The sequence below is a fragment of the Panulirus ornatus genome, chromosome 44, assembly GCF_036320965.1.
Source record: "Panulirus ornatus isolate Po-2019 chromosome 44, ASM3632096v1, whole genome shotgun sequence".
NCBI classification, from domain to species: Eukaryota; Metazoa; Arthropoda; class Malacostraca; order Decapoda; family Palinuridae; genus Panulirus; species Panulirus ornatus.
This window is the reverse complement of record NC_092267.1, coordinates 7,041,221-7,054,599: the sequence shown is the minus strand read 5'-3', so window position 1 is coordinate 7,054,599 and position 13,379 is coordinate 7,041,221.

The window sequence follows — 13,379 nt, the reverse complement described above, 5'->3', positions numbered from 1 at the left end:
ATTACATTGAAGGATTTCAATCAGTAGTGGAAATTACAGGTCTTAGGTAGAGATTACATTGAAGGATTTCAGTCAGTAGTTGAAATTACAGGGCTTGGGTAGAGATTACATTGAAGGATTCTAATCATTAGTTGAAATTACAGGTCTTAGGCAGAGATTACATTGAAGGATTCTAATCATTAGTTGAAATTACGGATCTTATCCTGAGATTACATTGAAGGATTTCAATCAGTAGTGGAAATTACAGGTCTTAGGCAGAGATTACATTGAAGGATTTCAATCAGTAGTTGAAAATTACGTGTGTCGACTTGCAGATTACATTGAATTATTAAACCTAACGGATGTAAGTACAACTCTAAGCTAATAGATACAATTGCATATCTTCGTTTAACAGATTACTTTCCTTTAACGTTACGTTAGACCCTAAAAGGCCTGTCATAGGTTTAGGCTGAGGAAAGGGTCAGGTCAAAGGGCAGGTCATCATACCCAAGGGTCGTACCATCATGCGTAAGGGTCGTGCTATCATGCATGAGTCGTACCATCATGCATAAGGGTCGTGCCGTCATGCATAAAGGTCGTACCATCATGCATGAGTCGTACCATCATACATAAGGGTCGTGCCGTCATGCATAAAGGTCGTACCATCATGCATAAGGGTCGTACCATCATGAATAAGGGTCGTACCATCACGCATAAGAGTCGTACCGTCGTGCATAAAGGTCGTACCATGAGAAGGCAGAGAGTTCCAAAGCTTTGAGGTGTAGGGAAGGAAACAGTTATCAAAACGGCCCACCCTTCAGTTCCCAACGGCCACACAGTAATCATGTGACGCAGCAGGTTGCCGAGTATTACGTGGTCTAGACAGTGGTAGGGGGGAGCACACAGGCAGCGAGCTCTCGGGAGCATAAACCAAAGTCATACTTATATAAGAGGCAAAGTGAACCAATATTACAGCTCAGGGCAAGTGGGTCAAGTTTTAAAGTTAGTCTGAGAGAGACTTAACAAGTCGGACAGCTTTGGACTCTGTTAAGTAAGGATGCAGAGCTAGAACCCCCACCCCAGATGTGAGAGCAGTACTCCACACGAGGATGGATTAGTCCATCGCATAAACGGAGCAGCTGTTCGGAAGAAAAGAAATGTCGACATCTAAACAGGAAAACCCAGTTTCTTTGAAGAGGCAGACTTAGCTATTTCTTTCCCCTGGGGTTTCAAGATGGACGTGGATGTCACAGTAATACCGCATATGTTCATGGAGTCAAGAGGTGGGATTACAGAGCCGGGAGAGGAAAGAGAGAGAAAAGTTACGAGGAATTTCCAATGGAGAGAGAGATGGGGCACACACAGACTGGGATGGGGTTTTGGGAGGCGTTGAACTCAACCACATTTCGTCTACCCCCCATCGACACATCCTGTCCAAGTCTTCGAGTCTCTTGAAGAAGTAGTTTCTGACTGAGATGCTGATCGAGTGAGGGGCTTTGGTGGTGGTGTACCCCATGGCTACGCGTTCCTACAGTACCACCTGTATACCACCTTCGTCAGCGCCAGCTGGTAATAATTGGAAACTCCTAAATTCAATAATTAATTACAAATTTCTCGCCTCGCGCGCCTTCTTCCAAGTCAAACTGAAATTGCCTCTCTTTTTCATCATGGCTGGAGATGTACACCAACGTATATTATGGCTCGTGTCCATATTATTATTATTATTATTATTATTATTATTATTATTATTATTATTATTATTATTGTTACCATGATCAATATCTGTGAAAACCTCCTGGTGTTAACCCTGGAGGTTTTTAAGGGCACCTGCAGCCCGTGTCTGCGTTACTATCAGTAGCAGGGGACTGTAGGTAGACTCCTTCGTAGTGAGCAGTTCCTGGACGAGACTACTTCACTCCCAGCCAATCATCAGCCTCGCCAGAGGTGCCTTTTCACTCGCGTTGTGGAAGGAAATAGTAATACATGTCATGGAGTTTATTTTCGGCGATGGTCCCTTCGACTCCACTGATCCCTCAGCCACCATCTGTGGCTTCCGCCCCTGGTGCTGTGGTCCTCACTCCCTCACGGTAGCAGTAGGTGGTTGGTGGACCTCTATGTATATATATATATTATTCTTTCTTTCATACTATTCGCCATTTCCCGCATTAACGAGGTAGCGTTAAGAACAAAGGACTGGGGCTTTGAGGGAATATCCTCACCTGGCCCCCTTCTCTGTTCCTTCTTTTGGAAAATTAAAAAAAAGAAAGAAACGAGAGGGGAGGATTTCCAGCCCCCCGCTCCCTCCCCTTTTTAGTCGCCTTCTACGACACGCGGGGAATACGTGGGAAGTATTCTTTCTCCCCTGTCCCCAGGGATGATATATATATATATATTTATATATGTGTGTGTGTGTATGTGTGTGTGTGTGTGTGTGTGTGTGCTTATACACACACACACACACACACACACACACACACACACACACACACACACACAGACGTCCATTAATTATGACCCATTACATTTCACCTGGAAAAATAATTTAGGTTGTAAATGAGCCGTGGAACATGGCTCATATATCAGGAAAATTGATGGTATTCCGTGGTGCACACACATATTGCCAGGTTAGCCTGTGTTAGTCCGTGGCACACACACATATTGCCAGGTTAGGCTGTGTTAGTCCGTGGTGCACACACACATATTGCCAGGTTAGGCTGTGTTAGTCCGTGGTGCACACACATATATTGCCAGGTTAGCCTGTGTTAGTCCGTGGCACACACACATATTGCCAGGTTAGGCTGTGTTAGTCCGTGGTGCACACACATATATTGCCAGGTTAGCCTGTGTTAGTCCGTGGTGCACACACACATATTGCCAGGTTAGCCTGTGTTAGTCCGTGGCACACACACATATTGCCAGGTTAGCCTGTGTTATACCATGGTGCACACACACATATTGCCAGGTTAGCCTGTGTTATACCATGGTGCACACACACATATTGCCAGGTTAGCCTGTGTTATACCGTGGTGCACACACATATTGCCAGGTTAGGCTGTGTTAGTCCGTGGTGCACACACACATATTGCCAGGTTAGGCTGTGTTAGTCCGTGGTGCACACACATATATTGCCAGGTTAGCCTGTGTTATACCGTGGTGCACACACATATTGCCAGGTTAGGCTGTGTTAGTCCGTGGTGCACACACACATATTGCTAGGTTATCCTGTGTTAGTCCGTGGCACACACACATATTGCCAGGTTAGGCTGTGTTAGTCCGTGGTGCACACACACATATTGCCAGGTTAGCCTGTGTTATACCGTGGTGCACACACACATATTGCTAGGTTATCCTGTGTTAGTGGCTTTGATATGTGTCTTTCCTTCATGTTTCCATAACCAGTGATGAATGGTTGCTGATGAAGGTGGATGGGGGGGATTATATAGCGTTAGAGGTGTTGCTGTGGTGAGCACGACGGTACGACTAATGTACGACGGTACGACCCTGTTGTACGACGGTATGGCATTATTGCACGGCGGTACGACCCTGTTGTACGGCGGTACGACATTATTGTACGACGGTACGTTCCTGTTGTACGACGGTACGACTATTGTACGACGGTACGACATTATTGCACGACGGTACGACCCTATTTTCACCGGTAGAGCCCTTTTGCACAGCATTACGACCCTGTTGCACGACGGTACGACCCTGTTGTATGACGGCACGACCATATTGCACGACGGTACGACCTTACGTCGTGACGTACTCAAGGGTCGTACCGTTTCGCTGTTCGTCCTGGAGATTATTATGGTTGAGGGGGACTTGATATGGGGGAGGGGTTGGGGGGAAATTAATTGCATGGGGGGAGGAGAAACTGCAAGGGAGGGGAAACTTTTACGGAAAAAAAACTCACAAGTGAGGGAAAAATTACAAGTGAGGGAAGAAATTACAAGGGAGGGAAGAAATTACGAGGGAGATAAAAGTAATGCCAGGGAGAAATACCTACAGGAAGAAGAAAGGCGCTACATGGAAAGGAAGAAACTATAATGGAGGGGACAAACCCACAAGGAAGGGGACGAAACCCACAAGGGAGGGGACAAAACCCACAAGGGAGGGTAAAAACCCACAAGGGAGGGTAAAAACCCATAAGGGAGGGTGCAGAACCCACAAGGGAGGGTAAAAACCCACAAGGGAGGGGACAAACCCACAAGGGAGGGGAGAGAACCCACAAGGGAGGGTAAAAACCCACAAAGGAGGAGACGAAACCCACAAGGGAGGGTACAGAACCCACAAGGGAGGGTAGAAACCCACAAGGGAGGGTAAGAACCCACAAGGGAGGGGACAGAACCCAAAAGGGAGGGTTAAAACCCACAAGGTAGGGGACAAAGCCCACAAGGGTGTGTACAGAACCCTCAAGGGAGGGTAAAAACCCACAAGGGAAGGTGTAGAACCCACAAGGGAGGGTAAAAACCCACAAGATAGGATACAGAACCCACAAGGGATGGTAAAAACCCACAAGGGAGGGGACAAAACCCACAAGGGAGGGGACAAAACCCACAAGGGAAGGTACAGAACCCACAAGGGAAGGTACAGAACCCACAAGGGAAGGTACAGAACCCACAAGGGAGGGTACAGAACCCACAAAGGAGGGTAAAAACCCACAAAGGAGGGTAAAAACCCACAAGGGAGGGGACAAAACCCACAAGGGAGATAAGAAAACCACTAGGAAGGGAATAAAAACCCGCACGGGAAAGTAAAAACCATAGGAGCCAAAATCTAGAGAGGAAACACCTACAAGGGAAGGAAAAAACTACAAGGAAAAAAACCAAGAGACGGGAAGAAATACACAAGGAGGAGTAAACTAAAAAGAAGAGGGAAAAAATTCTTCACAAGGTTCCTGGGGTAATTTTTCCCCCAAACTGGTGATTAGGGTAATATTTTCCCCTCTGAGGGAAGTTTCCGAGGGTAGTTCATTATCTGTTTGTCTGTCTATCTATCTATGTATCTATCTATTTATGTTTGTCTATCTATCTCTCTATCTGTCTATCTATGTATATGTGTATATACTCCTATGAGTCCACGGGGAAAATGAAACACGATAAGTTCCCAAGTGCACTTTCGTGTCATAATCACATCATCAGGGGAGACACAAGAGAGAAATATAACAGTCAGTTTATATACATCGAAGAGACGAAGCTAGGACGCCATTTGGTAAACATGTGATTGTCCAAAACATGACTGTTATATTTCTCTCTTGTGTCTCCCCTGATGATGTGATTATTACACGAAAGTGCACTTGGGAACTTATCGTGTTTCATTTTCCCCGTGGACTCATAGGAATATACTTGATCACGCGCAAAATTGTGATCCTTTCCAAAATGTGTATGTATGTATGTATGTATGTATGTATGTATGTATGTATCTATCTATCAATCTATCTATCTATCTATCTATCTATCTATCTATCTATCTATCTATCTATATATATATATATATATATATATATATATAAATCCTTAAAAAGATAAAAAATATCGATTTTTTTTTACAAAAATCGTAGAAAATACATTGACAACCTTTTGTTTTGTAAAAGAGAGAGAGAAAAAAGTTTTTTTTTCACGTTTTCAAAATTAAGTTATAGGGAAGACAACGTGTGGTGGATACCTGCTGTGGGGGTTGTGCATGTAAATCAGGCTTAAATATGACGCTGATTAAGGCTGAGCGATGCGCTAGTCCGCCAGGTGATTCCCGCCCTTAATGGCGCACTTCCTGGCCACTTTTTCCCCCCCTCCTCATGCGTCTCCCTCACACACACACACACTCCTCATTTATCCCTCCATCCTCATGTGTCTTCTCTCGTTTATCCCTCCTCGTGCCTCATATATTCCTTTTCCCAACATTTTTTGTCCGTCTCTCTCTCTCTCTCTCTCTCTCTCTCTCTCTCTCTCTCTCTCTCTCTCTCTCTCTCTCTATATATATATATATATATATATATATATATATATATATATATATATATATTCTTATGAGTCCACGGGGAAAATGAAACACGAAAAGTTCCCAAGTGCACTTTCGTGTAATAATCACATCATCAGAGGAGACACAAGAGAGAAATATAACAGTCTGTTGATATACAACGAAGAGACGAAGCTAGGACGCCATTTGGTAAACAAGTGACAACCCAAATATATATATATATATATATAAACATGTCATAGGTCTACCTTAATTCATTGGCCTAAAAGCTCTGGGGATAGCGATGCTGGGGGTAGCGACGGGAATGGATGAAGGCAAGCACGTATGAATACGTACATATGTATGAATGCAATGTCAACGTATGTGTATGTATATTTATGTATATGTTGACATGTATATGTATGTATATGTGCGTATGTGGGCGTTTGTGTATACATATATGTGTATATATGAGTGAATGGGCCATTGTTCGTCTGTTTCCTGGTGCTTCCTCGCTTGAAACAGCGATTATGTATAATGAATGATATATATATATATATATATATATATATATATATATATATATATATATATATATATATATATATATATATATATATTATCCCTGGGGATAGGGGAGAAAGAATACTTCCCACGTATTCCCTGCGTGTCGTAGAAGGCGACTAAAAGGGGAGGGAGCGGGGGGCTGGAAATCCTCCCCTCTCGTTTTTAATTTCCCAAAATAAGGAACAGAGAAGGGGGCCAGGTGAGGATATTCCCTCAAAGGCTCCGTCCTCTGTTCCTAACGCTACCCCGCTAACGCGGGAAATGGCATAAGAGAGTGTCGTGTTATCTCGTCTTTAGTGTGTGTGTGGCTACGTTGGAGATGTGGAGGGCTGGCTGGGTGGCAACTGCCTCTCGTCCCCCCGTCATGTTCCCCGGGTTCGTCGTGTCCCTCCCTCTTCCTCCTCCTCCTCCTCCTCCTCCTCCTCCTCCTCCTGCACATCTCAATCATTTTTTCACCCTCACCAAAACCCGTGTTGGAGGAGAAAGTAAAAAATGGAGTCTCTCTCTCTCTCTCTCTCTCTCTCTCTCTCTCTCTCTCTCTCTCTCTCTCTCTCTCTCTATATATATATATATATATATATATATATATATATATATATATATATAGCTGTGGCGTAGATAAGACAGTGATAACAGTGAGACAGACATGGCCATGATGACACAGTAGATAAGAGAGCGAACACAGCAGCTGTGGCGTAGATAAGACAGTGATAACAGAGGAAATGGATATCACAGCAGTTGGATAGATAAGACGATAAGATAACATAGTCCTATCTGATTACAGACTCCGTCAGGTGATAACAGAGGAAATGGATATCACAAAATAGATAAGACCATACGATAACGGAGCTATATCTTATCACACACTCCGTCGGGCGATGCTCAGGGGGAAACGCGAGGCGATAAGAAGGAAGATAAGACATCACAGACGTGGTGAGATAGATAAGACCCTCCCCTTCCCCCCCCCCGCCCCGTGATAACAAAGAGATATCAGTCGATCACGGATGCCTGCCAGTGGTCCTGTGTGGTTCGCCTGGCCACGTCTCTGGGTGGAGCGGGTGACACTCTCCATCGTGTGTGTGTGTGCCAATTTGCCACCTGTATATTGATCCAACACTCCAATTACCCAGACATTTGCCACGGGGGGTCCGTAACTAGGGGGAGGTTTCTACCCCCGTATCCTCCCCCGCATTATAGATAGCCTCGTGTGTACACACGTCGCGAGGTCCACACACACACACACACACACACACTGGGTGTAAGATTGGCCCACACCCACCCTAGCTGCGTCAGACAGTGGCTCCTTTTCCCCCTAGTGTGTGTGTGTGTGTGTGTGTGTGTGTGTGTGTGTGTGTGTGTGTGTGTGTGTGCGCTCCCCCCCTGCCATGCATGGGTCGATATGGCCGGCTTGATTGGATAAGTCAGCAACAGGAGGAGGCAGAGACGTGTGTACACCCGACCCTCTGCCAATCCTCCATCCCTCTCTCCTCCCTCCCTCAGCGATGCCCCGTGTGATCATCCACCCTCTCCCTCACCATCCAGACGGACGCGAGTGAGTTAGAATACAAGGAGGGGAGGGTTTCTAGCCCCCTCCCGCTCCCTCCCCCTTTTAGTCGCCTTCTACGACACGCAGGGAATACGTGGGAAGTATTATTACACGAAAGTGCACTTGGGAACTTTTCGTGTTTCATTTTTCCCCGTGGACTCATAGGAATACACGTGTATGTGGGTGGGTTGGGCCATTCTCTCGTCTGTGTCCTCGCGCTACCTCGCCAACGCGGGAGACAGCGACGAAGTATGATAAATGAATAGATAGATAGATATATCGAACGTTGAATTACTGGAAGCCACACCACAATACATTTTCATCTTTGCCCCATCCCATATGGAGCGACAGTCACCCCCCCTATCCCATGGGAATTTAATTAAGGTAGGAGAGAGAGAGAGAGGTTGACCATCGCTCACATGGCACACACACACACACACACACACACACACACACACACACACACACACACACACACACACACACACACACATTAATCATGTCTGATGGAAATGTATGGTGGTGGTGGTGATGGTGGGAGAGGAAGGAGCCAGGTAGGAGAAAGCCCCTCTCGCTGGTGATGGTCATCCATCCCTTGACTTGATTAGTACATCTGCTGCAGGATTGGGGCTCTGTCCCAGATTGGGGCTCTGTCCCAGATTGGGGCTCTGTCCCAGGTTGGAGGATTTGTGTAGATGGAGGCAGGATGGTGAGTGAGAAGGATCCTTTTTCCCCCACACACCCTTCCAGTATAGATGGAGGTAGGATGGTACATGAGGAGGGTCCTTTCCCACACACCCTTCCAATATAGATGGAGGTAGGATGGTAAATGAGATGGATCCTTTCCCACCCACCCTTCCAATATAGATGGAGGCAGGATGGTACATGAGTAGGGTCCTTTCCCATATACTGCATCAATATAGATGGAGACAGGATAGCAAATCAGAAGGACCCTTTCCCACCCACCCTTCCTATATAGATGGAGGCAGGATGGTAAATGGGAAGGATCATTTCCCACCCACCCTTCCTATATAGATGGAGGTAGGCTAGTGAAATAGAAGTCTCCTTCCCACCCACCACTGTAGATGGAAACAGGATCGTAAGATAGAGGGGCTGTGTCCCCAGCCCCTCCCTCCACCATAGATGGAGGCAGGATACGAGAAGGAACGGCTCTATCCCCCCCCCCCACCCACCCGTGAGGGAAGGTCATACGTGTGAACATACGAGGGAATATACGGGAATCATACGGGGAAGGAGGGGCTCGGATATACACCGTGTGTGATCCTTGTATACAACCCGACGCACAAATACAGGAGGTGGGGTCGTGGGTGGACGACGAGACGCTACCTTTTAAATGTGGGAAAGAAGTTAATGGTGAGTGAGACGTTGGATGTGGGATAAGACCTCGAGTTGAGGCATTGGTTTAGAAGCGAGGCATCAAGAGTCGAGATCATAACATGGAAATAACACACACACACACACACACACACACACACACACACACACACACACACACACACACACACACACACACACATACACACACACACGCACGTACACACGTCACACAATCACACACATACACAGACACACACACACACACACACACACACACATATACACTCACACATACACTCACACTTACACACGCTTACACACACACACATATACACTCACACACATATACACTCACACAAACACACACACACACACATACACACACACACACACACACACACACACACACACACACACACCAACCTCCCGACTCTTGGTTTAATTTTAATCATATTTCACAATCCATTGTTTGTGAGACGTGTTTGTGGTGAGTCGCATTAACCCAAAAAAAGTTTCCCTGTGATGAAGACAAGGACCTTGTGTTTACCTTTCAAAACTCTTGGCTTGTTTCAACCTGTTTCCTGAAGTTTCCCCCTCAAGCTTGACCCAAGTCACTTGGAGCTGCATCCATCTTTCCCCCTCAAGCTTGACCCAAGTCACTGGGAGCTGCATCCATCTTTCCCCCTCAAGCTTGTCTTTCCCCCCTCAAGCTTGACCCAAGTCACAGGGAGCTGCATCCATCTTTCCCCCTCAAGCTTGACCCAAGTCACAGGGAGCTGCATCCATCTTTCCCCCTCAAGCTTGACCCAAGTCACAGGGAGCTGCATCCATCTTTCCCCCTCAAGCTTGACCCAAGTCACAGGGAGCTGCATCCATCTTTCCCCCTCAAGCTTGACCCAAGTCACAGGGAGCTGCATCCATCTTTCCCCCTCAAGCTTGACCCAAGTCACTTGGAGCTGCATCCATCTTTCCCCCTCAAGCTTGACCCAAGTCACAGGGAGCTGCATCCGTCTTTCCCCTCAAGCCACAAGGAGCTGCATCCATCTTTCCCCCTCAAGCTTGACCCAAGTCACAGGGAGCTGCATCCATCTTTCCCCCTCAAGCTTGACCCAAGTCACAGGGAGCTGCATCCATCTTTCCCCCTCAAGCTTGACCGAAGTCACAGGGAGCTGCATCCATCTTTCCCCCTCAAGCTTGACCGAAGTCACAGGGAGCTGCATCCATCTTTCCCCTCAAGCTTGACCCAAGTCACAGGGAGCTGCATCCATCTTTCCCCCTCAAGCTTGACCCAAGTCACAGGGAGCTGCATCCATCTTTCCCCCTCAAGCTTGACCCACGTCACTGGGAGACCCATCCGTCTTTCCCCTCAAGCCACAAGGAGCTGCATCCATCTTTCCCCCTCAAGCTTGACCCACGTCACTGGGAGCCCCATCCATGTTTTGGCTTCCACACACACCAGAATGTATCTTGCGTTTTCCCACATGCACATCTTTCTTCGGGGACACCAAGCGATTTCTTAATCATCAGTTTACTGGCGTCTCTTACATTCGTCTTCATGTTTTCCTTCTTCTCTCGTTCCATATTATCTTACCATCTGTTTCTGGTGCGTGGTGTCTTACCATCTGGTTCTGGTGTGTGGTGTCTTACCATCTGGTTCTGGTGTGTGGTGTCTTACCATCTGTTTCTGGTGTGTGGTGTCTTACCATCTGGTTCTGGTGTGTGGTGTCTTACCATCTGGTTCTGGTGTGTGGTGTCTTACCATCTGGTTCTGGTGCATGGTGTCTTACCATCTGTTTCTGGTGTGTGGTGTCTTACCATCTGGTTCTGGTGTGTGGTGTCTTGCCATCTGGTTCTGGTGCGTTGTGTCTTACCATCTGTTTCTGGTGTGTGGTGTCTTACCATCTGTTTCTGGTGTGTGGTGTCTTACCATCTGGTTCTGGTGTGTGGTGTCTTACCATCTGTTTCTGGTGCGTGGTGTCTTGCCATCTGGTTCTGGTGTGTGGTGTCTTACCATCTGTTTCTGGTGTGTGGTGTCTTACCATCTGTTTCTGGTGCGTGGTGTCTTACCATCTGGTTCTGGTGTGTGGTGTCTTACCATCTGGTTCTGGTGTGTGGTGTCTTGCCATCTGTTTCTGGTGCGTGGTGTCTTACCATCTGGTTCTGGTGTGTGGTGTCTTACCATCTGGTTCTGGTGTGTGGTGTCTTACCATCTGGTTCTGGTGTGTGGTGTCTTGCCATCTGTTTCTGGTGCGTGGTGTCTTACCATCTGGTTCTGGTGTGTGGTGTCTTACCATCTGGTTCTGGTGCGTGGTGTCTTACCATCTGGTTCTGGTGTGTGGTGTCTTGCCATCTGGTTCTGGTGTGTGGTGTCTTACCATCTGGTTCTGGTGCGTGGTGTCTTACCATCTGGTTCTGGTGTGTGGTGTCTTACCATCTGTTTCTGGTGCGTGGTGTCTTACCATCTGGTTCTGGTGTGTGGTGTCTTGCCATCTGTTTCTGGTGTGTGGTGTCTTGCCATCTGGTTCTGGTGTGTGGTGACGTGGTACAGCAGTCACTCGATCAGCAGCTGTACTTTTAACCTCAAAGCCATGATGATCTCCCTTGTGGCCAGTGTTCTGTACTGTCCATCTCAACACATCATGAAATATATGTACGTTTTTTCTCTAACTAATAGCTAGTTTTTCTCTAACTAATAGCTAGTTTTTTCTAACTAATAGCTAGTTTTTCTCTAATAGCTAGTTTTTCTCTAACTAATAGCTAGTTTTTCTCTAACTAATAGCTAGTTTTTCTCTAACTAATAGCTAGTTTTTCTCTAACTAATAGCTAGTTTTTCTCTAACTGATAGCTAGTTTTTCTCTAACTAATAGCTAGTTTTCTCTAACTAATAGCTAGTTTTTCTCTAACTAATAGCTAGTTTTTCTGTAACTAATAGCTAGTTTTTCTCTAACTAATAGCTAGTTTTTCTCTAACTAATAGCTAGTTTTTCTCTAACTAATAGCTAGTTTTTCTCTAACTAATAGCTAGTTTTTCCCTAACTAATAGCTAGTTTTTCTCTAACTAATAGCTAGTTTTTCTCTAATAGCTAGTTTTTCTCTAACTAATAGCTAGTTTTTCTCTAACTAATAGCTGGTTTTTCTCTAACTAATAGCTAGTTTCTCTCTAACTAATAGCTAGTTTTTCAGTAACTAATAACTAGTCTCAGGTTTGACTGGCACAGTTACTTACTGTCCCAACCCAGCCCAGCGCCAGACCATGTGGCTACCACTCCACACGAACCATATAGGTTTAATCACTTAGCATTGCTGACCATGACGGCTTCTTCAGTTGCCTCAGCATTGCTGACCATGACGCCTTCTTCAGTTGCCTCAGCATTGCTGACCATGACGCCTTCTTCAGTTGCCTCAGCTTTGCTGACCATGACGCCTTCTTCAGTTGCCTCAGCATTGCTGACCATGACGCCTTCTTCAGTTGCCTCAGCATTGCTGACCATGACGCCTTCTTCAGTTGCCTCAGCATTGCTGACCATGACGCCTTCTTCAGTTGCCTCAGCATTGCTGACCATGACGCCTTCTTCAGTTGCCATAGCATTGCTGACCATGACGCCTTCTTCAGTTGCCTCAGCATTGCTGACCATGACGCCTTCTTCAGTTGCCTCAGCATTGCTGACCATGACGCCTTCTTCAGTTGCCTCAGCATTGCTGACCATGACGCCTTCTTCTTGCCTTAGCATTGCTGACCATGACGCCTTCTTCAGTTGCCTCCTCGGGTCCTTTTCACCTGTCTCAGCTACGTATAACCTCAACGAATATCTTTCGAAGACGTACTGCCAGTGTATCGCTTCACTACCCTCCGTCCAGTCAGTAGCCATTCTATATCTGCCGCTATGGTCGACTGGCATGATCTCAGAAACACTACGTAGGACCTGGATTTTCCCCTTGCTTCGCAGTAGCGTTTGGTTCTTCGACCCACTCCACTGCAATCGGAGGGCGAAAGA